Genomic DNA, 24,440 nt, shown 5'->3' with positions numbered 1-24,440 from the left:
TGGGTAGGTGAAGGAGACTGTACCGGGCAACACAACTATTGTGACGATTAGCACGCTTTCCCTTGACTCATGGGGAAATCTACCTATATACCATAGATTAGACTACCTGCTAGGTCCTTTTAGTGGCACTACTTCAATTTATGACGCCACTATTACACACACTTGTTAATACCTTTATCTCCCTTTCTTCGTCCTGAAAAAGCCCTAGGGTTCTCCACCTGAGACCACATAAAACACGAAACATGTTGACCAAATACGTCATGATTTCATACTTCAGCTACTGAGGGTCATAACTACCCTTCAGCAGTACCTAACCTGTTGTTTTTTTAACCATGTCAGAGGGATCCCTCCGATTAAATTCATTGACTCTGCAAACCCTCTAGATATTTTTTTAACTCACTACTCAACTACCAAAAAATGTACACTGACCCACACACACCATACGGCTTGACAACAAAAAGATCTTCGATAAAGTGACCCTTTGCAGGACCCGTAGGGCATTACAGCAGCTGCCCAACGAGGAGCACCACCCTATGATGAAGCATAACATCCTTCGGGTAGTTGAGGGAATCGAGTAAACGTCTGTCTGACTTCCCCTCTTTTTAAAACTACCTCCCCCACACTTCTCTTTTAGGAACATTGACTCTGTTTAGTGATTTACTCATTACTCGAGAGCATGAGGCACTGGACCTTCATTTAGCTCCCTGTCCCCCTCTCTTTTTTTCAATTACATAAAGACTAAAGTACCCTTGGGGTATGAAGATGCAATTGCACCAAAAAATTATTAGGACAAAGTATCACAAGCTGAAATAGAGCATTAAATGACAGCCAGTGGCAGATGTGATCAAATAGTTTCAATTTTTTTCAGATAAATATATGTCACATAGTTTTGAAAATGGAACTAAAATGTATGTTCCAGTACAGATAATATGTTGCCATATGTCACAATGTTGAGCCAGTCATAAGAATGTTCTAGGCCGCAGTTTGTGCACCTGTTTGCGCAGCTGCACAAACTGCTGCCTAGAGTCAACACAGGCACATGGTGGAAGGGTGACTGAATTGCAGGCATGGTGGTTTTTGTGCAGTAAGGGGTACCTTCCAGCACAAAAACGATCCTTTGAAGCCTTTTCCTCTTTCTATGTTTTTTTCTGCCAAAGGCAGCACATGTGCAGCACTTGTAGAAACAGGAGAAAACAAGGCCAAAAACGGATATTTTTGTTCCTTAAGCCTACCCTGTGAAGGCATAGAATTCTGACACATTTCTAGGTCTACCAGTATTGTTAAATCTGGGTATCCTTAGGAATCCATGGGTGGATGCATGGAACAACCTCACTGTACCCACGAAAGCCTCCCTGTTGCAGACTAGCGCAAGGCAGCAACTTGCGCTACCTTGCAATATTCTTGATTTATCAAGCAGTGCAGAGGAACGCAAGGTGTCCTTGCGTGGCTTTGTAAATCTCTTTTAGGTTTTGCATTGCCCTTGATGGCACCATGCAAGGTGCAAGGGCAACGCAAAACGTAGATACATATGGGCCTGGATGTTTAACTGATAGTAGTAACACAGTTCCTTTGTAGGGAATCATAGTTAGGCAGTGTATTGATGTTTTTATATCATTGAGTAGTATTCAAACATCCAAACAAATCAACATTATCAAAGAAAACAATTGTGGCCCATGTTAATCAAGGTTGTGCATCACCCTTGTGCCATTCAAGGGGATACAACGGCGCAACATCTACATGAGAAATACTAAACCATGCAAGGCCATCTTGCATGGCCCTACATGGCTCTATAAATCTAGAGCAACACAAGGCAGCACTAATCACTGTCATGCGTTACTCTGCAGCAGGGGGTGTGCCATAGGTGGAGTGTGGGTGCTCCCACGCACCGACCCAAACATTCTGACACATTCCCAGATTTATATTTGGGAAAGTTCCGGATAAATGTGCCCTGACAGGGAATAAACAATAAATGGTAAGATAACACCTTGGCAAGGTGGATTACAACTTATGCGGGAATAAAAATTTCAAATGAATCAAGCAACAATGATAATAAGTCAAACGTGTAATAAAAAGTAGAAATTTATTATATAAAGTCATAAATACAAATATTTTTCTATATTTCTTGTCATATATATATGTATATCAATAATCTAATTAATCATTTGATGTAAGAATCAATTACAATCATTCAGTATTAGGCTTACATGAATAAATATTGCACAGTTTAATATACAGGGGACAAGAGACCTAGAGATATACAATAGGTAGTTCAATGATCCAATTCATGATCACAATTCAACAATTTGGTAATGGGTAAACACTGTATGTGGAAACGAGTGGTATGTTGTTATTCTACACGCGTTTCGGCAATGCCTTCGTCAGGGTTCCGTCTAAGAATTCACTGAATGAAATACATAATCACACTGTTAAATATGAAATTGGATGCCCAATATAATGAGCAAAAAGTCAACACATGTGTTCTCTTACCATTTATTACATTCCCAGATTAACCAACACAGGTAGACCTATCAATGCATCAGAATTGTACAACTGCCCACCAGAGATGCAACAAGGATAGTTCTCTGTATTTCTCCTTATTGATTCCTCTTTCTAAGTGTGCTGGATTGTGAAGCATATGTAGAAAGGGAATATGCCTCTGAGGACGTTTTTTGAGCAGTAAGGTACCCCTTCATAAATAAACATATAGTTTCTAAAATGCTGGTACACTTGCACCATGGTGCAAGGATGTCAGCAGGGGAGCAACAAAGGCCCCCGCAGACCCCACAATGCGGGGGGCCTGAGCTCCAGGGGGTCCCCTCAGCAAAGTATGTTGGCCTGAAAGCTCCTGAGTGAGCCAGAAGGGGGGTCCTCCATGTACTTTGCAGGGGGTCCCCCTCGAGTTCTGTTAAGCCACTGGGTGTCTGCGTTGGCACAAGGTATTGGATTGTGCCCCAGAGCAAGCATAGAGCAGGAATGCACTGAATAAAGTTAAATATTCCACAGTCCTGCCCTCTCCTTTTCACACAGCTCACTTCAGCATGGTGTCTTGCTGTACTGTCTTGCGTGCCATTTGAATATATCTGCACCCTATGGTGTTCTCCCAGCTATCAGATAGTACTTGAATGTATCTATCTCTTATTTAACAATTGATATCACTGTCACCGAACACTTATCCATAACATTACACACATTGGTTTCACTCACCGTGTACTCCTTGCTGGTCCTCTGTGTCAGCACTGTCCTGACATCCACTCCAGCTATCAACTCTTTTGGAATGAGAGATGCCACCAGCTTCTCCAGTGGGTCCAAGTTTTCCTGGACATCATGTTCTCCTTCAGTCATCCACATCATCATCATCATAAAACTTTATTCGATCTCAAAGAAGAAAGATCCTAAAAGCTCAATACATCATGATTAAAATACATAAAATTCATTAACATTTTCAGCCTAAAATACATAAATTCCAGATACATCATAGTCATTCTAAATGTCTAGAGAATAATTTTTCTTTTTTATTATACAAGCGCATAGCAAACCAGCTACTGCAAAACTAATAAAATGATTACTAAGGTGCGTAAGAAATGTAAGCGCCACTCTGCACTGTCTAAAATTGTACCGTCTCAGTGTTGGAATAATATATATCTTGCTCTTTCCGCTTTATACAAATCACAGAACAAGATTATATGAAGATCTGATTGTTCTGAGACTCCATCGCAAGGACATACAGACAAATCACAATGCTTAAATTTACCCACTGGAAAACCCACTATCAGAGTAAACAGATTCATTCAAAATCTTACTAGGATATTTTGATGCAGTAAAATCTGAATTTCCTCTATGTAACAGTATTCTCCCTCCCCTCTAACCAGGAGATTGCAATATATCCTAACTGTTGGTTTGTCTTAGTTTAACTCCATTCTTTCTCGCACCATCTTTGACAAAAATATTTCCTTTAAATGGTTCTTGGACACATGCAGACATTTGCTAGGGTTTCTAAACAACTCCTCCAGGTCTAAAGAATTCAGTGTTAGCCGTACAAAGTTCAGCCATTCTATTTTATGCACAATGTCTAAATTTAGGCAGTCCTTCATAATAGATTATGTTAAAAACACTGGCTTCTCCTCCTCCAGATTGAGAGCCATATTGCTAATGGGGAAAACCTAACTAAATCACTGATTTAGGGGGAACCCAAGTCGGCATGACAGTTAAATCTGGAAGATGATACCGGAAGGGAAACCAAACGCTTCAGAAATTTGAACTCTTGTATCTGTAACTGCTCAATTGGAGACATTCTCCACACCCCTGCTCCATGAGTAGTGGCTGAAATTGTCTTGGCATTATATATATTCTTTATAACTCTTATTGGTTTTGTACCCAGTTTCTTAATAAATGTAGTAATGACTGCCATGCTACGTTCCATCACTGTTGCTCTATTTTTGACCATATTAGCCCAAGTGTGACCCTTATCAAACATGACTCCCAGATAAGGAAAACAGTCTACTGCTTCTAATCTGCGGACCCCTAGATGAAAAGATGGTACTCTACCGCACCCTGTGTGGTCTGCTATTAAAACAAACAATTTCGATTTGTTGACCCTCAGCCCAAGTGAAGTCATAAAAGAGGCATATGCTTTTATCATGGATTGCAAGGTTCTACCTGTTCTTGCAACCAGGACAGTATCATCAGCATAGGCAAGCAATGGGAGGGAAAGGGAACCAAATTTCGGAATGTCCAATCTAATGCCTGCCAAGGCTGCCTCAACCCCATTTGTATATAATGAGAATAGGAATGGGGCAAGTACACATCCTTGCCTAACTCCCCTTAAAATCTTAAATCAGCAGGTACATTCCAAATCCCTACCATACCGCACGGATGAGGTAGCCTGACAATATGATTGCTGGATGAATGTAAGAATTGAGAGATCAACCCCCATGGCTTCCATTATCTTACATAGTTTACAATGATTCATGCAGTAGAACGCTGCTGAGAGATCCAGGAAGGCCATTTAGATTTTTCCTCCTTTTGCCCTAGTATATTTCTCAATAATAAGACTCACGTTTAAGCATTGTTCGATCGCGCCTCTCCCATACTGAAAACCATATTGGGCAGGAAACAATATATTTTTCTTAGAGGTCCACTCCTCTATTCTGTAATAATAACCACCCCATTAGTTGTGATGTGCTGTCTAAAAAGGAGATGGACTTGTAACTCCCTTCGTCATTTATAGCTCTTTTTGTTGTAGATCGGAATGATGACACTTGAGCTTCATGAGGTCAGGGGGCCAGCCTTAGCTATGGCATTAAATACGTTCCGCAATAAGGGTGCCCATAGAAACTGATTTTCCTGGAATAAGTCAATTGGGACCCCATCTGGGCCCGGGCCTTTGCCCTGCAGCACCTACCCAACCCCCTTATTACTTCTTCAATAGTGAAGAAAAGTGGGTCTGATTGAACCAGAGGAGCTGACGACTACTCACTCAAGCAAATTTCCCTTGTCCCAAAGATCTTCTCGAAATGGGACACCCATTCATCCTCCCTCAAGTGTGATTCTAGTGTTGGTTCTCCAGCATCCCTAAAATGGGGATTATTTATCACCCTCCAAAAGTCCCTGCTATTATTATTTAATGCTGACTTTTCTAGTTGTTCCCAGGCTTTTTCTTTCAGGACCTTTAGACTTTGTTTTCTGGTTTCTTTATATACCGCATGCAATTGCTTTAGCTTCCCTAGATCTCTGGCAACTTCTTTGAAGGCTACATAAAAATCTCTTAGAGATTGGTAGCAGGTATGGTCACACTAGCGCACAGCTGGAACCCAATTTGGGGTGGGATTACCAAACACAGCGTTTTCTACTGCCTCTAAATGTTGTAAAATCTAAGATCGGGTGTTCATCAGGGTAGTTTACTTCCAGACAATGCTGGATATAATCTATGTTCTTGGTTACTATTTGGAGGATTATGTTTCCTATTCCATTTTAGTTAATATCCATTATTTCTTACTAAGATCGGTGTCCTCCTCCAGTCCTCATGCCTACCTGTAGGTTACTGGACAATTTTTCTTTTGTCTAGTATTTGTAGTCGTGCCACCTTTTCTTACATGCCACAACAGTTCTCTTGTTTCAGCAATACAGTTGATCCTGTCCACTATATATTTACATACAGCATCCTTCTTTGCTAATGACAATTGGGAGGTAACAAATAAAGATGTTGATTCTTGGTTAACTCATTGATCAGTATTTAGTTTGCCTCCTCTTGTAAACTTGATTTTCTCTTTCTGTTCCCCTCTTTTTTTTGCAAATCTTTAGGGTTAGGCATGTTGACATCCTGAGTTTTTGAGGCTCCTTCCATGATTGTAGATGATGGTAGGAGGATGGGTGTAGTTTGAATTACACTGCACAATTGACTTTCTTCTACCTTGTCCAAGATGATGTGCTCTCCTGGGTGAGGAAATGCTGATTTGTGGCACATAAAGGTATTTTACTACACGGAATTGGAATTTGCATTACATAAGTATTAGTTGCTTATGGCACTTTGTGCCATTATCTTCTACTTTGCGTCACAATGCATGACAGATCTCTGGGTTGAGCGCCATGGTGCACCATATTATCAATATGGCGTATCTGTGGCACAGGAATCGGCTGCAACACAGTGCAATTCATTCTGACGCAACGCAGTTTGTGGCAGACATTATATATATATATACCCCTTAATGTAATACAGCTACTAGTCTGATTTTTCTACTCTGACACCATAATTCCAAGTGGGATGTCACTGCAGCTTCCAATGTGTCGTAAGTGCAATACCAGCAGCTCTTAGTGTAACAGCACTAAATAATGACTACTCCCATTTTAAAGTTACTGCAGTCAGCCAATCAGTTAACTTCTTTTATTTTACAAAAATTACAACACAATAAGTGAAAGCAATATTTAAAGAAATAAAAAATGTAAATTATAAAACAATGACGATAATACAATAAGGACAATTTCAGACATACAGTACAGTAGGGTTATTCTTGTCAGTTGTGCAAGCATTTACCCGATCCATATATTTTCCTCACATTTAAAGTATAGAATAGCAGGCTTGTTTAGCTCCAGATAAAAATATCAGACCAATTATATATTGTCTTTGCTGGCAGATCGTAAATTCTGGTCCATTTCCGAGCATAAAGTGAGAAGTACTTTGTTCAGAGAGATTGTCACAAGGACCTTTGGGAAGGTTTCTAAACTAAGGGGCATATTAGCAAGAACTTCGTTAAAATTATCGCCATTTTAGCAGCAGGAATCTGCTGTTAAAACAGCGATAATGGGCTTGCTAATATGCATTACAGAATTCCAATAGAAGCCCAGGTTAGATGTGCAGGATATCTAACCTGGGCTTCTATTGGAATTCTATAAAACACATATTAGCAAGCACATTATCGCTGTTTTAGCAGCAGTTTCCGCCCGCTAACACTGCGTTAATTTTAACGAGGTTCTTTTTATATAACCCATAGTCCCTGCATTGAAAAAAAATTAAAGTACAAGGTGTTAAATCTAAGGTGCATGAGATAAAATCTATATTGAGAAAATCAAGTTAGATGCGGATAGCAGTCCAGCCCATCTGTGCATGGTAAAGTGGAATATGGAATAACCAACTACTCATTCTTAGCCCTCACAATATGCATCTTAGCACAAGCATTAAAAAATAATTGTATGGTCTTTTGATGCATCAGCTATACTCACTGGGTAAGTAATTCAAGGGTTTGCTAGAACGTTGTCTAAAGTTTAACAATCTTAGATGACTTCCCCTGGGAAGCTAGTTTCTGATTTCACCTATTTATTGTCCATAATAAGAATGGACATACTTTAATGACTTCTTATGAATATGCCAGTCCCAACTCAAAGTGACATATATTTATGTGTCGGAAGCTTGTGGACCTGCTAATAAGCGGTGTATAAAGTTGTTCCCCACCCACTGCAGATTTTCTGTGTTCGTGTACCCCCATAGTCCTGTGCGATACACTTGCTCCTATAGCTTTGTATTATCTCTTTTACAAACTTATAGTGCAACTTTGATGCAAAACAGAAAGCAGCTTGTATGGTTTTATATAATTGCTGAATTCTTAACTTGAGTGAATGACTCTAAGATAATGCAGAGCCATGCAATATTTTTAAATACATACATTTTTTACTTTTGCTTTAGGGATTTCCCAAATAGAGCGGGCTTTAATTTAATATTTTTAGGTCCACTTGTCATAATGAATGACTTTGATTTTAGTTCTAAGTCATTCATAAAGCTTGTGAAAGAATCAAGCAGACATTGTATCTAATTTGCAGTCCTTGAAATAGGGACTGCATCATCTGCGTATAGAAGGATTAGTTGTTTCCTCGTTTGTGTCTTGCTCAATGTTGCATAGGTTTCTCTCCAGTCCATTGATATAAAGTGAAAACAAAAAGGGGGCCAGAATACAACTCTTGTGGACTCAGACTGTGGTTTTATTGGGAAAGAACATTCTTCATTTGACTTCATTTCTCCCAATGCATGCTTCTAAGTAGAGTGACTAGTGCCTTCTCCACCACTATATTTTCCATGGAGATCCACATTTTATTATGATTTCCTGTGTCAAAAACACAGCTGAGGTCCATGAATGCCATATGAATGGCACCTGTCTTGTCTTTGACATACTTCTGCATTGAAAGGTAGAGGTTGAGGCATTGCTCCACAGTTCCCAGGCCTGGGCGAAACCCAAGCTATGATTGGGACTGGACATTGCTTCCCTATGCCCATGCCGACAGTATTGAAAGAAGTACTCTGCACAACATTTTGGTGGTAAGTCTAATAAATAAATAATTACTGGCCCATTTCCATTCCCCTTTTTTGAAAATAGGCACCCTAATTGTCTCCGTCCATGATACTACAATTGGCCAACTATGACAGATATAAGTACGTTAGCGAGCATTGGGGCCCTAAAGGAGGTTTACTCTGTAAAGATGTCCATAGGGACTCAACCAGGGTTAGGGGCTTGCCCAGGGAGACTATTCTTAATTGTCACCATCATAAAATACTTTATTATCGATCACTAGGATAACAAAAGCACATCTCAATACAGCACATAAAAAAACAAAAAACATTTAGACAACAAAATATTTAAAAAAGCACCATCAGATGTGAAAATACAATGTCAATGGCGTACAATTGAAGCACTACTGTTTACATAAAACAACCTAAAACCATTGGGATAACTAGTAGCAAGTACAACTTAGTAGCCCAAGGAGAGCATGGATCCAGCAAAAAATGGTTAATAACGTAATAAACTCAAGAAGCAGTAGCAATGAATGAGCATCCTACAACAAAATGCATCAACATGGGAATAAAATAAGGTAACCAGTGCATGAGTGCATTAGAAACAAAATAGCAATGAGCAGCATGGAAAAGACCATGTTGGCCACAGAAAGTACAATACAAAAGTATTATTACAAGTTTAAAAACCCGGGCAATACTGAGCCTGCCTGAGGCTCTAAGTGCTAGTGCTCCCCTACATGTCAGAAGAGCAATAGTTTCCATTTATGTATCTTTTTTACAAATTACCCATAAAGCAAACAGATATTTGGATATGCCAAAAACCACTACTCTGCTTAATTGCTGAAATGACTTCATTCACTTCACTTGCGTGACTTATAGTGAGAGCATATTTCATAACCCTGAGTAGATAAATTGGCTTTAAGTAGGCCACAGTCGAAAACTTCAGAGAAGTGCTCAACCCAGATAGCAACAGGGACTCTCAACCTTAGGTGTTTCACATCTGTTTGTAATTGGGTCTCTAGTTGGCAGAGGTATGCAATCCCAGTAAGAGTAAGTCAGGTACACACCCTAAATTAACCTGTGCTCATCCTCTAGTCGATTGACATGGAGCAGTCAGACTTACCTTAAGAGGCAATGTGTAAAGTATTTTTGTTTGACACTTAAAACAGTGACAACATCACACACAAATATGCCTCACGGGGATAAAATAATAGACCTTACTTTATTTAACAAAACAAGACCAACACAACAAAAATTCAAAATGTAGAACCAGAGTTATACATTTTTAAATATTATATTCAAATATAGTACTTGAAAGCATAAAGCACCCACTGTAAATTGATACTTGTATAGCGCACTACTCACCCGCAAGGGTCTCAAGGCGCTTGTACGAATACTGCTGTGGAACCCATCCTGGCTTTCCCTGTGAGGCGTCCACTCCTGGGCACCCCCAAGGTGGAGGCCAGGCATCCTTAGTGTTGTGGGACTATCTGGTTGCGCTTGACCCGTGTAAATCCAAAAGTTCAGGCCGACTGCGATGGAGTGTGAGTTGGACACAGGGACCAACCTTGTCCCACTGAAAAAGTACCTTGGTTGGAGGATGCGTCAATGTTGAGGTTGTGATACGAGGTGCAAGGGGCGATGGGTCGGTTCTGATCGTTGGGATTAATAGGCCATGTGTTGTTATCAGGCCATGCACTCGGAGATGCGTTGTCATCAAGCCGTGCAGCCTGTGATGCGATGTCTTCATACTTGGCTGCAGCGGTGATGTGTCGTCATCAAGGGGAGATGCGTTGGTTCCGATCGACATAACGACAGCAATGCGTTAATTTTGCAGTTGAAACACAAAAACCTGCTTCCAATGACCCAATACTGGATTGGCACCACTTGATAGAGCAAGGCTCACACTTGGCAGAGACCTGGTGCTGTAGCATGGTAGTTGGAACTCTTTGATGTCCCTGAGATTTCAGAACAGGAAGCAAGCGAGCAACCCCTTGGAGTCACTTTGGCTCTGGGGTGTAGAGATGCAGCTCCAGCCCTTTTCACTCACAGGCAAGGAGGGCAGCAGGCAGCAGGACAGGCACAGAAAAGCTGGAGTCCTGCAAAGTCCAGTAGAGTGGCAGTCCTTTCAGCAGCACAACAGTCCTTATTCCTGGCAGAATATCCTCAGGTTCACAAGTGTACTGGTGTGGTAGTGTCTGTGGTCCAGTACTTATACCCAGAAATGCCTTTGAAGTTGTAGAGACTTTAAAGAGAGGCCTTTGGAGTGCACAAAGTCCCTACCCTTCCTGCTCTGCTCCAGACTCACTACAAGGGGTATGCAGCTCTATGTTTGGGTACAGGCCCAGCCTATTCAGGTGTAAGTGTCAGCTACTCCCTCCCATACTCCCGAGGATGGCACACCTGGATGTTGGTGGCCCATCACTCACACATATGCTCCCTTTGTATGTGGCTATCTGGAGACAGTGTACAAAGCCCAGCTGTCACCCACCCCACACATAATTTCAGAGACAGGCTGAATGCACAGAATGGTTAAAATAAGAAAATGCCAACTTTCGAAAAGTGGAATTTCCAGATTTTCAACTTAAAATCCAACTTCACGATAAGTTCTGATTTTAAATTGTGAGTCCAGAGACAACAGCCTTGACAGGTCTATCTTTTTCCAATTGAAATTACACTCATAAAATGTAATAGGGTAATCCCAATGTTAAACTGTGGAAGAGATAGGCCTTGCAGTAGTGAAAAACATATTTAAGAGTGTTTCACTACCAGGACATGTAAAACTTAAAAGCCCATGTTCTGCTTTTTAAATACATGGCACCTTGTCCTTGAGGCTGGCCAGACCCTACCTTAGGGGTGTCTTATATGTATTAAAAGGCAGGTTTGGGCCTGACAAGAGGGTTAACTTGCCTGATCGACATGGCAGTTTAAAACTGCCCATACAGGTGGCAGGCCTGAGACATGTTTAAAGGGCTACTGAAATTAGTGGCACAGTCAGTGCTTCAGGTCCACTAATAGCATTTAATTTAAAGGCCATTGGCACATGCGGTGCACTTTATCAGGGACTTATTAGTAAATTAAATATGCCATTTGTGGATAAGCTAATGTTACCATGTTTTAAGTAGAGCACACATGCACTTCAGCCCTGGTTAGCAGTTGTAATGTCAGAAAAATAAAATTCAGCAAAAAAGGGGCGGAGGAAGGCAAAAGGTTTGGTGGTGACCGGGCAGAAAGTGCCAGGTACAACAGTATGCAGTAAAAAATGGGAGGTTTACCTCTCTCAAAAATACCCTGCTATTCTTTATCCTTTACATTCCTAGTGCTTTCAAAACCTCCCAGTCCTCACATCTTACCTCTTTCTTGCAGCTATTGCAAACTTATAGGTCTGTCTGGTAGGTTTTATATCATCCCCAAACAGGCAGCATTTTTTAAGTGCAGAATTAACCTGCCTGTGTGTGGCTGAGCATGTTGTGTTAAACCACTGACACTGCTGTTCATTACTCTTAGCTTTCCTGGCTAAAAGCATTGAAAGTTTGTGGGCGCATAGTGTTGTGTAGTTCCTAATAATATGTAGGATCCAGGCAATTCTTGGACAACATAAACTAGAGGCTAGGTGCATAGACTGATAGCAAACACTCCACAGGATTTTTTGGACTAAAGGCCGGCTAGCTTAAAGTGCCACCGTAAGCTCCCCTAACCGTATCAGGGAGCTCATGGTTTCTGGCAACCGCTTAACATAACAACCCTCACCACTCAGGGATCATGGAAACAGTACAGAACCTTTCTCTCAGTCACTCATGCTCACTTAGTCTCAGAGAACTATACAAAAAAAACGTAGTGGGACATTTTCAATAAGTTTTTTGAACCAACGTTGTTCTGGTATAAATTATGTGTGCTGCAATGATTAATAAACAGAAGCAAATAAAAGTGATTACGAGTAGCAAAAGGTAGATATAGGTTGACCGTGGTGCTAAAACAGTGCACATATGCAGTCATGTATGCAGGCATATAATAAGGCAGTAATCTGGCCTACTCCTACAATGAAAACCCTTCTCTAAGTGTACCTAGAGTATGTGTAGGTGTGGAGGCAAGAATCTCCCCAAGTGATGATCCATCCCACTTACCATTTTTTATATTAGAAAGCAGCCTTTCCATGTGCAAATAGATTAGGGATGTTATGGATATGTAGATAGCCCTTTCGGCCCGTGGATGGGAGATAGAGTCGACAATTGTACATAGTGCAAAAAGAGACCATGTACATGATGTTCAGGGCATTGTAGTAATGTTGCATGAAGCTAGATGTGTAAACAAGTTTAGTTTCTGGGAAACTAATCCAACATTGATGTGCACGCAAATATGTGCAAATGTTCATGACTGAAATGTTGTTGTGAGGACAACGTAAGAAATAATACCAATTGAAAATATTGAGAACAATATTATCCAAGAACAACAACTTGTGTGCACAAGTGTCAAGCCCTCCCTGAGCTGGGGGAGCAGTGGCCAGGGAACAGAGCGAGCTGCAACACACGTGGCGGAGCGCTGGCTTGTGCAGTAGGCGTGATTGGCCCTGACCTACTTCTTCCTGCTCCTTTTGGAGGTGCGCACTGTGTTGCTGCCCTGATCTTGGTGGTCCCAGGAGGTGATGTGTGAGTGCTGGTGGCGCTACGCAGACTACAGCTATGGACCGGGGCTAGGCGGCTATACACAGAGGGGGGTCTGTGAGCGTTCAACGGGAGGCTGGCTCAGTGGCGGTACTTGTTGGCCCCGTACTCGTGTGCCGCCGGATAGCGCCGGAGGGTACCTGGCGCGGAGTAAACAGTGGAATCGCCACGGTGAAGGGTGTTGGCTGGAGGAGGCGCGAGTGGCGCATTTTTAATAGCCAAGATGGCCGCGCTGGAAGCTGGCGTCGCTGCCCCACGAGGGCAGGTTGGCGGGCTTGCCTTGGCTCAGGATGGCGGTGCTCAGCCTACCCTGGAGGCCACGCCGCAGGAGCAGCGGCTGAACCAGCGCCTTGACGCCATACTGGAGGCGATCGCTGCTACAAAGGAAACGCTGCATCAGGACATTGCACAGGTGGCGACGGGGCTGGGCCTACTGAGAGCAGATCACGCCAAACTCTCTGATAGAGTGAAGTCGAATGAACAACTGCTTCAGGACCTGAAACCGGTGGTGGTCACAGCGGAACATAAACTGACGGATATCATCGGCCGTCTTGCGCTACTGGAGCGAAGGGCGGAGGATGCGGAGAGTCGAAACCGGAGGAACAACGTGCGGGTCCTGGGGCTCCCGGAGAAAATTGAGAAGGGTGATGCGGTGTCGTATATGGAGGACTGGTTCAGAACAGTTGTGGCGCCGGAGGGTCTGTCCCCCTTCTTCTCCCTGGAAAGAGCGCATAGAGTGCCTGCCAAACCGCCACTGGAAGGTCGACCGCCTCGGCCGATGGTGGTCAAATTGCTGCATTATAAGGACCGTGATTTGTTGATTCAGAGGGCGAGATCCCAGGGTCCCTTCCAGGTGGACAATAACAATGTCACGATCTTCACGGATTACACGCAGGATGTCCAGAGGAGTAGAGCATCCTTCCTATCGGTGAAAAAGGAGTTGAGGGAGGAGGGGATCCAATACTCTTTGCTTTTCCCTGCTAAGCTGAGAGTGATCCTTGATGGCAAGACTCACTTCTTTCAGACTCCCGACGAGGCATGGTCATGGCTTGAACGTTATCGTGCGGGGACAGACCGTGCGCACAGAGACAGCAGAGATCGGCAGCAGCCAGTCCGGCTCAGAAAATCGAAGCGCATCCGCTCCCGGAATAAGCTTAAAAGGGCCGCGCAAGACGCACAAATGCCGGCTGACAAGAGGGGTGCGTTGATGGCTACAGCAACCATTACAGGGTCGCAGCAGGAGGAAATGTCCGGAGGATCGGGTTCGGAGCAGGGAGAGAAGACCGGAGGGGACGACTCTGATGTGGGGGCTGCGGGGGGGCCGGCGGTCACACCACAGACTGCGGATGGATTGTTTAACGAGTGAGGCCAGTGACAACTGAACAATCCCGGGGTGCCTGTCGGCACGGACTCTCCAGGTCTTTATTGGACTTCCAGGTATGGGGCTGCATGAGCAGTTTGGGACTGTGGGCGCGGGGTAATAGCTCTGCGGCCATGGTTTGGCGCTCCATTGCCCTCTTGAGGCCCTTAAGGCCTTCTGTGGTGTCGACCACAGGTTAGTGGAATGTGTGGGGTGTTACAGGTTTGGAACGGGGCTGAAGCTGGGTTATTAGGTCCTGTCCTGGGGAGGGGGGTTTGGGGAGTTCTGGGGAATGTTTTGAAGGGGGTGTACAATTGCTGCAATGCGGGGGTCATTTGGTGGATAGTACCACTGTGTCGGAAAGCTCTTCATGGGGACGTTACCTAACTTGAAATGTATTACGTGGAATGTTTGAGGTATTTGTACGATGGTGAAACATCATAAGGTGCACGCCTACTTGGTTCGGAGGGGCGTTCAGATTGCAATGCTTCAGGAAACTCATCTGACTAAGAAGGAGTGTGGGGCTTTACAGAAGAGGTGGCGGGGTCAGGTATTTGGCACGACATATTCAGCATTCGCCAGAGGGGTGTTGATATGGATTCGGGCGGGCACGCCATTTCAGGTTACGAGTCAGCGGGTGGATCCTGAGGGTAGATATGTGGTGGTGGAGGGCCGTCTCTATGGCAGGGAGGTGGTGCTGTGTAACATATATGCCCCCAATTCCGATCAGGCTCATTTTTTTGAAGGTTTGTCGCACTCGCTGGCATATTTCTTAGCGGGCCCTATCTTACTGGCGGGGGATTTTAACTCCATCTCTGATGTGCTATTGGATAGGTCTCACCCACCGCTAGTAGACTCCCCGGTACGCCTCCTAGCGACCCACAGGAGGGAATGGCAGGAAAGATGGGGCTTGGTGGATGTGTGGAGGGCACAACATCCCGAGATCAGAGATTATTCTTATTTTTCCACGCTGCACGACCTACATGTCAGGCTAGACTCGGTGTTATGTGGCGGCTCCTTGGTGAGTGCAGTGACTCATTCGGAGTACCTCACTAGGACCGTTTCAGATCATAATCCCCTGTTGATCTCCATGCAGTGGCAACAGGTGAGATCGGCAGTTCCATCATGGCGACTGAGTCCGGATACGTTGGAAGACCTGGTGTTTTGTGACACAGTTCGACAGGGTATTGACTGCTACTTTGCAGAAAATGGAGGCTCAGCCACGGCTAGGTCGATTGAATGGGATGCGATGAAAGTAGTGGTGAGAGGGGTATGCATCGGTCGGTTTTCGAATGCGAGGAAGACTGTTTTGAGTGACCTTGCGAAAGCAGAAGAGACACTGAGGGGATTGGAGCTGAGGAGGCCTGAGCGGCCAGAGTTACAGGAGCGACTGTTGCAAGCCAAAGAGGCGGTGGCGACTGAGACGGAAAGACTGCGGTGCTATGATTACAAGTTGTATGCTGTTAAGGTGCATGAGGAGCGGGATAAAGTGGGCACGCTTCTTGCCAAGTTAGCTGATCCGGGTCCTAGAGGGTGCCCGGTCATGAGTATATGACGAGAGGATGGTGAAGTGGTCTATTCTCAATCAGCGGTATTGGCGCGCTTCCAGTCCTATTATACAGGATTGTACGAGCGCCACCTGGAGGCCGAGACCTCGGAGATAGGTGAATATTTAGACCCGATCCCCTTACCGACAATGGATATCGAGGAGGCGAAAGACCTGGGGGGCCCCATCACCTTGGCTGAGATAAGGGGGGCAATTAAACACATGGCGCGGAACAAAACACCAGGGGTGGACGGGCTGCCGGTGGAATTCTATGCCAAATTCGTGGATATATTGGCGCCCAGACTGCTGACGGTGTACGTGGAGGCGAAACAGGTGGGGTGTTTACCTGAGTCCATGAGGGAGGCACTGGTGGTCCCGCTGTTGAAACCGGGAAGGGACGCGTTAGACGTGACCTCTTACCGCTCGTTGTCAATGCTGACGGTGGACTATAAGATCTTGAGCCGCATCCTGGCTACCAGGCTCCTGCCGCAGATGACCACCCTGGTGCATAGGGATCAAGCGGGATTCATCCCGACTAGGAACACCTCGATGAATATTCGTCGTTTGGTACGGGTCATGGATGGTGCTGCGTCATCAACCCAGGATCCAGTAGTTTTAGCAGTTGATATAGAAAAGGCGTTCGATAGCCTCGAATGGGACTACTTGGATGGTGTGCTGTTGAAGTTTGGGGTTGGCGAGGGATTTCGGAGTTGGACGAGGGTGCTTTACTCGTCGGCGAGGGCGCGGGTGCGACTGGGGCCCATAGTGTCTACGGCTTATCCGGTCTGTAGGGGGACGCGGCAGGGATGTTCTCTGTCTCCTCTGCTATTTGCTTTGGTGATGGAGCCGCTGGCGGCTCAGGCACGTTCTGGCGCGGTGTATAACGGGATAGCGCAGGGACCTGAGTCGCATTACATATCGCTATACGCTGATGACCTTTTATTATACCTGGCGGATCCTGGGCGAGCTCTAGAGGGAGCGGTGGACTTGCTGGGTAGATTCGGGCGGCTGTCGGGCCTCAGGGTGAACTGGACCAAGACCTGCATATTCCCGCTGCGGAAGAGTACGCTCTGCCCACAACTTACCAGAGAGGTGGTGTGGGAACCCTCCTGTTTCACCTACTTGGGGGTGCGAGTTTACCATGAGGCCACGGATCTCTTGGAGGGGAACGTGGAGCACTGTATTCGGGCGCTGAAGGGTTGCATGGACTTTTGGGCCTCCCTCCCATTATCCGTGTTGGGTCGGGTGGCACTGCTGAGGACTTTGGTGACGGGCTTCCTCTGGGGCCACGGACGGCGCAGAGTAGCGCTGAATACTCTGACCAGGCCCAAGGTCGAAGGAGGGATGGCCGTCCCCGACTTTGAATTGTACTACTTGGCAGCGCAACTCCAAGTATTAACGCAGAATGTGGCCAGAGAGTTCCGGGGTCCTGACCACGAACGGGGAATTGGCATTCAGAGACATGTTCTGTCCTATATCATCCTGCAGCAGAAACTGGATGTGAGGGAGCTCACGGTGGAGGAAAGGACGCTGAAGTTTTGCTGGGATAGGAGTTTGAAGAGAGCGGGGAAAAGCCGGCCATATGCGCCGGAGATACCGCTGGGAATGCTGACTGCGCTACCCCATGGGGGCGATTGGTCCCAATTGTTGATGTGGGAGGAGCTGGGCCTACAGATGGTGGGAGACCTCTATATTGATGGGGTGTTGACAATTTGGACTACCAGACGGAACCTTCCTACTGCACGCGGCGGTGGTGGCTGCGATGCAGCGGTATTGGGGGGGCGGGCTGGTAGAGCTGGAGGTGACCATGGCATGCCAATACGTGGTAATGGCGGCGGGCACCGTTAAAGCAGTGATGTGCCTCCATACCAGAATGTTGAATGAGGGACTGGAGCCCTTGCTGGTGCTAAAGTCGCGTTGGGAGGTCAGTATAGGCAAACCCATACCAGATACCATCTGGAGCCAAGTGTTGCGTAGGACCTGGAAGGGAACGAGGAACGCGAGATTTCAGCAGGTACATTTTTTCATCGTCCATAGGGCGTACTTGACCCCGGAAAGGTTGAGACGGCACTTCCAGGTGCTTGATGCCGTGTGCCCGCGGTGCGTGGCGCCGGAGGTAGATCTAGATCACCTATTGTGGGGATGCCCGAAGCTGGGGGAGTACTGGCCGGAAGTGGGGGAACTCCTGAATGCTGTCACTGACAGGGAAGTAGACTTTGATATGGCGGCGTGCCTGCTCCTTTGGTTCCCGCATACTAAGAAGACTAAAGTAACGAGCAAATTTATTGATTTGGGGATCATGCTGGCACAACGTGAAATCACTTGGCATTGGAAGTCCAAAGAAGGCCCGTCAGTGAGGAGATGGATTAATGAGCTGTTGAAGTGGTCAGGGTGCGAGAGCGTGATCAGGATGCGTCAGGCTACTAGGACTGGTAACGAGAAATGTCTGGAGTTGGCAAGGTCCTGGGAGTTAGTGGTACAGGCGCTGCGGGACTACATGGCTGACGATGCAGAGGGAGCATGAAGAGGGGAGAATATTCCACGTGGATTGAATGTTGATGTGTGGATCCTGATAGGTGACGTACCTCAGTGCTAGGAAAGATCATGGGTGCCCGCATTAGCAGCAGTTGAGGAGGGAGGGGGACGGAAATTGAAGCGCCGCCCAGCCTCCGGGATGTGGGCTAATTGGCTGTGTAATGTGTTTCTACAATGTTACCTGTCGGGATGCTGCAAGTGTACTGGTTGGTCTTTTGAGCTATCTTGTCTCTAATTCTGCAATAAAAAAATATATTTAAAAAAAAAAGTGTCAAGCCCTCCCCGCCCTGGGTTTACTGAATGACAATGTAAGAAATAACCTGCTATGCTACATGGGCCTAACCCAGGAATATAACAAAAGTGAGCTAAAAAAGTCTAAAATAAGGGGAGGGTCTATTCCATGGGTCATATATACCCCCTGAACGTACTTATTTGCTCTTCCTAAATCATAAATACATTCTCAGGATCAATTTTATCCCACTAAACTCCACCACCTTTGTTTTTTGAACACTGAATAAACTGTGCCTTCTTAGGTCTGCTTATACCCTTCAAGTTTAAACTTACAGATAAAGTGAGTAGAATATGATCAATTTTACAGTTGACAGCAACTCTAAAATGTGTCCGCAGAGGGGCTGCATCTGCTGATATTAAGATGAAATCAATTGTACTGCCATTACCAATACCTTTAAAAGAAGAGGCTTGATGCTCATTGGTCACTCCAATATCAGGAGAAAACAGCAACTTCTTTTTTATTAGTAGCTCATTTAATACTTCCCCATAAGGAATACATTTAAAATCCATCACTTCCACCCCATTGGTGTTCAATAGGTTACAGCCAGATCTAATACAGAATTTACATACAGCAATATTGAAATATCCTGCCCACAAAAATAGAGGATGACATTTGAATTTCCCTATGAAAATCACAATAATATGATCAAGTTTTTCAATTGCTTCAGTGGACCTGTGATCACAAATGTTATAATAAAAGTTCCTGGAGGCTTCAGTAACATCAATTGGAAGTAAGCAGTATACTTAATTAGTTCACTCACCAGGTTGAATAACTTATTTGAGAAAAGTGTTACTAGTCCCCCTTTAGTGAACAGAGTTGCTGGATTGCCCAGAGTGTAATAGCCATTGATACAAAATGTGTCCGTTGTTCAAGTTTCTTTGCAGTAAACTGTTTCAAACCCATTAATAATTGCCACCAATCAGGATTAGACCTGTTTGAATTCCAGCAGTTTTCCATGGGAGCAATCTGATTCTCCGTTTAGGAAAAACTCTTGACATAGCTTGTGATATAACTGTATTATTGGTGAAATCTTGTAACTTCACACCTTTGTCTAATTCATTTTGGTACACCATTGGTTGAGCATATTCTGGAGTGTGTGTATATGTGAGGACGCACTGAACCAGTGTCAGAACCTGCCGTGAGGGGAACGGCCTACACACACCTGTACCTGCTCCATCCCTTTGCTTAATTCCACAGGGGTCAGTGAAAACTCCCGCTACGCCGCCGGAACAGCCGTGAGGTGAACGGCTTGGCCTCCCTACATTGCCTAGGAGGCCCTGCAAGGCACAGGCTCATGACGTCGATGGAGGGAGCCAGAGGCCCTTTTAATTGGCCCGGCCCTCCTGCAGTGCGCGCAGCGCGCGGGCATGCCGGGCGCTGCCTGGACAAAGCCTGGACCAAGGGCGGGCCTGTCCCACACCCGTCAGCGCCAGAAAGAGCCAGAGCAGGGCCATTCCCCTAACATTTACAACTCGTTGGCTTGATGGTATATTGAAGTAAAGTGTGGACCTACATTGAGAACTGTTAAAGGTACTGTTCACCTCTTGCCATATCGCTTTTATTAGTCTGAAGGACCCTTTATTACACCCCTGGACTATTAGTGGGCTATCAGTGCTAATTGTTGTTATTAAACCCTTAGCTTTACCAATAGAGGGGTGTATTGGTATGAGTGAGCCCAAGTAAATGGAAGGGGGAGGAGGGGGGGCTAAGGGGGGGAATTTTTCTAAGCCCCAAAAAGGAAAGAAGGAAAGAAAGACAACTAGGCATGCTGCTTCCAATTGTGTCCTTGATCGTATTGATAGTCTTGTAGAAGAGTGTGAGGCAATTTTAACCACTGAAAATAACATACATGTAGCTGGGGCTACAGCTCAACAGATTGCAGGTGGACCGGGGTGGGAACGTGAGGGTATTGTTTCCCTTGCTATTCCCTGCTATGTTTCTTTTAAAGCAGAAAGGCTTAAATGAAAGTGATTCTACCACCAGGGGGCCCTACTTCCAACCAAGGAAAGTATTTTAACTAACGGTACTGACAACTCACTGTTAGCTAATTGCAGTCAGTCTTTAACATATGTGCTAATAGTTCCTTGCACCAATAGATTTTCTGTTTTGGCGAATGTGCATAGAGAGAGCTCCATGCCACAAATATCGCAACCGATTGGAACAGTGAAGGAAGGCGTTTTAAATCATCCACCAAGTAATGTTCCAGATTCCCAAACTCAATCTAATGGTAACGGCAGAAACAACCCACAAGATATTCAAGACCTAATGAATTTAGTATCTCTTCTTAGGGACAAGATAGAGTCTATGAAGACCCTGATTGTTAATGTATCTGCTATGATAGGGCATGTATCCAACGGTGGGGCCATACTCTTCTAAACTCTAGTATAAATTATGCCAACCCTTTTCCTCTGAAATCTGGTAGTATTATGACAAGCTCGATGGTTATTGGAAAGACAGTGGGCGGTGGGTGTAAAGTCCCCTCCTCCTTTAATGAGGTGGCTAAGACAAGAAAGCCCACGTCTCCCCCAAATGCCCAAAACAAACAATTAATATCCTCCATAAATAGTTTAGCCAATCATTCAAAGACAGTTGAGAGCGAGCGTTTGTCGGCTGGCAATAGGTGGGGCACCTCCTCAAAGGCCATTTACGAAGACAAACTTCCAATCAGATGGGAGGGTGCGAAAATAAGTGGATTACATTGAGGTAATAAAATCTATATGACTGATGTTCCTTAGTTAGCTGCAGCAAGAAATAATGAGAGTGCTGACTTCCTGACTAATACAGCTATTCATTGGCTACGTTATGTCAGAGGGTGCCGATCAGTAATTAGGGAGGATATTACTAAGGCACGTAGGTTAACTTTGCCCTCAAAGCAATATGATTGTATTGAATTGACATTCCGGTCAGAGACAATGCGCGAGAATTTATTTGCTCTTGAGTTTAGAACCAGCTCTCCAGCACATTCATGTATTCAGCTAAGGAAGACGTCACCTCCTCTTCAGGTTTATTCTCTTTCTGGGCAGAGACCACGGGGTAGTATCGGAAGCTCTGGATTGGAAAGCATTGATTGACTCCCAGGTGTGCATGCTCAAGGTCCTGCCAGTGTTAGTGTTGGGAATTCTGGCAGGGGAGACACTGACGGTTATATTCCTGACAAAAGACTCCTGTCTAGCGATAGTGCAGAGGACCAAACTGGTAATGCTGATATTGCCAGCAACACCCCGGAAATGAAAGACCTGCAAGGACTAGGAATCTGTCTGGCTGATTCCTTGCCTGCTAGTGCTGATAGATCGCAAGGGGATAACATCATTATCTCTAGTGGTTCCACTCAGGGGAGGTCGCCTATTCTAATTCAATCAAATGATTTCTCTAATCCTGGACTAAAAAACCAGCCCAAGCCAAGGCGCCAAAATATCACCACCGGAATGGCTGACATTCATCAGTGAATTTGATGTCTGTGTTTTCCAGGAGACTTGGTTTCTCGAAGCACACTTCTGCCCGGCTTATTTAAAAAGTAGTAGTAAAATCTTTATTCGGTTTCAGTTTTACATGAAAAACCATAAATTTAAAAAATGTTGAACCTGCAATTAAAGGCACTAAAGGACACCCAATGGGTGGCCTGAGCATATGGGTGCGCCAAGCATTCGCTCTGACCATTAAAGAATTGCCCTCGAAGAGTAATGACATCCAGGCTATAAGATTGGATCTGGGCTCTTTAGGTCTTCTGGACATTTATAATGTCTATGTGAGGGGTGTTCGGGGGGTAAGTCTCAGGTTATAGCGGCTTTGGATTCCCTCCTCAAGCTCCACTCAATAGACAGTAGTGTGATCATTGCGGGTGATTTAAATACAACTTTTGAGCCATTGGCTACTCCCAAATTAGCATCTTACTGATGATGAGGATAGCCTATGGGGGGGTGCCAAAATTGAAACTCACCCCCGTTAAAAAATGGACAGAGGTCGTTATCCAGATCAATACTATCTGCAATGAAAGGGGACTAAGGGCTCTCAATGGCAGGACATTGCAAGATAGACTCGGGGTTAATACCTTTAACAATGGGCACAGTAAAAGTAGGATTGAATATATCTTTTGCAGTTTGAAGTTTTGGCATACGATAATTGATATGATGGTCAAGGATCGTATGGAAAGCCACCATAACCCCCTGTGTGTTGCTCATGACTGGTGGAAGTGGAAGCAACCACGGGTAGGTGGGGTTGAGCTTTGTGCCCCAAATATTGTCCCTAGTAATGATATGCGCCGGCTTAACTGGACATATGTAGCAACTAAGTAAGAGGTCTTGGGAAAGATAAATGAGGAGGTTGATAAACCCATATTGGAGCTAGAACATGTAATTAGTGCCTACTAAAACTAGGAATCTAGGTGGCTTTAAACCACTAATGTGGTATAATACCGACTGTAGGCAAGCTAGAATTGCCCTTGGTAATGCTGTTAGGGGCTGGTAGCTGTCCACTTAGCTAGACAGGAATATAAAAGAGCTATCCATAAAGCCAAGTGCCAATCGGACGAGCTACGAAGGCTGGACCTTAAAGAAGCAAGTGACAAGAATAACACTAGATTATTCTGGAATATTGTTGTTAGACGGGAAACTTGAGGGTCGGTCGAGCAAGGGGGAGAGGCCTCCTGGCGATGGTCCTCTCCTCAGATCGTACGGACGGGCAACCACCCCCCCACAGATGGACACCACACAAAGATAGGTTCTCAACACTTTTATCAGTATTCTTAGGCAGGTTATCGGAACGTTACAGAAAGAGCAGGATACTGGGATCCCTGCAATTCTAGTCTCTGTGGGAAGGGGGTAGCGGGACAGTCTCTGTAGCGGTCTGGTACAGGGGTATCGGGCGGACAGCTCTCAATCCTCGAGCTGGAGGGTTCTCTGGTAGGGGCCGCGGCAGCGCCAGCAGGCCTTCAAGGATGGTTCACGAAGATGAGCTGCGGCAGCAGGCCTTCAAGGATGGTTCACGAAGATGAGCCGCGGCAGCGCCAGCAAGCCTTCAAGGATGGTTCACGAAGATGAGCCGCGGCAGCGCCAGCAGGCCTTCAAGGATGGTTCACGAAGATGAGCCGCGGCAGCGCCAGCAGGCCTTCAAGGATAGTTCACGAAGATGAGCCGCGGCAGCGCCAGCAGGCCTTCAAGGATGGTTCACGAAGAGGAGCCGCGGCAGCGCCAGCAGGCCTTCAAGGATAGTTCACGAAGATGAGCCGCGGCAGCGCCAGCAGGCCTTCAAGGATGGTTCACGAAGAGGAGCCG

The sequence above is a fragment of the Lissotriton vulgaris genome, chromosome 8, assembly GCF_964263255.1.
Source record: "Lissotriton vulgaris chromosome 8, aLisVul1.2, whole genome shotgun sequence".
In the NCBI taxonomy this organism is placed as follows: Eukaryota; Metazoa; Chordata; class Amphibia; order Caudata; family Salamandridae; genus Lissotriton; species Lissotriton vulgaris.
This window is presented reverse-complemented; position numbering follows the sequence as displayed.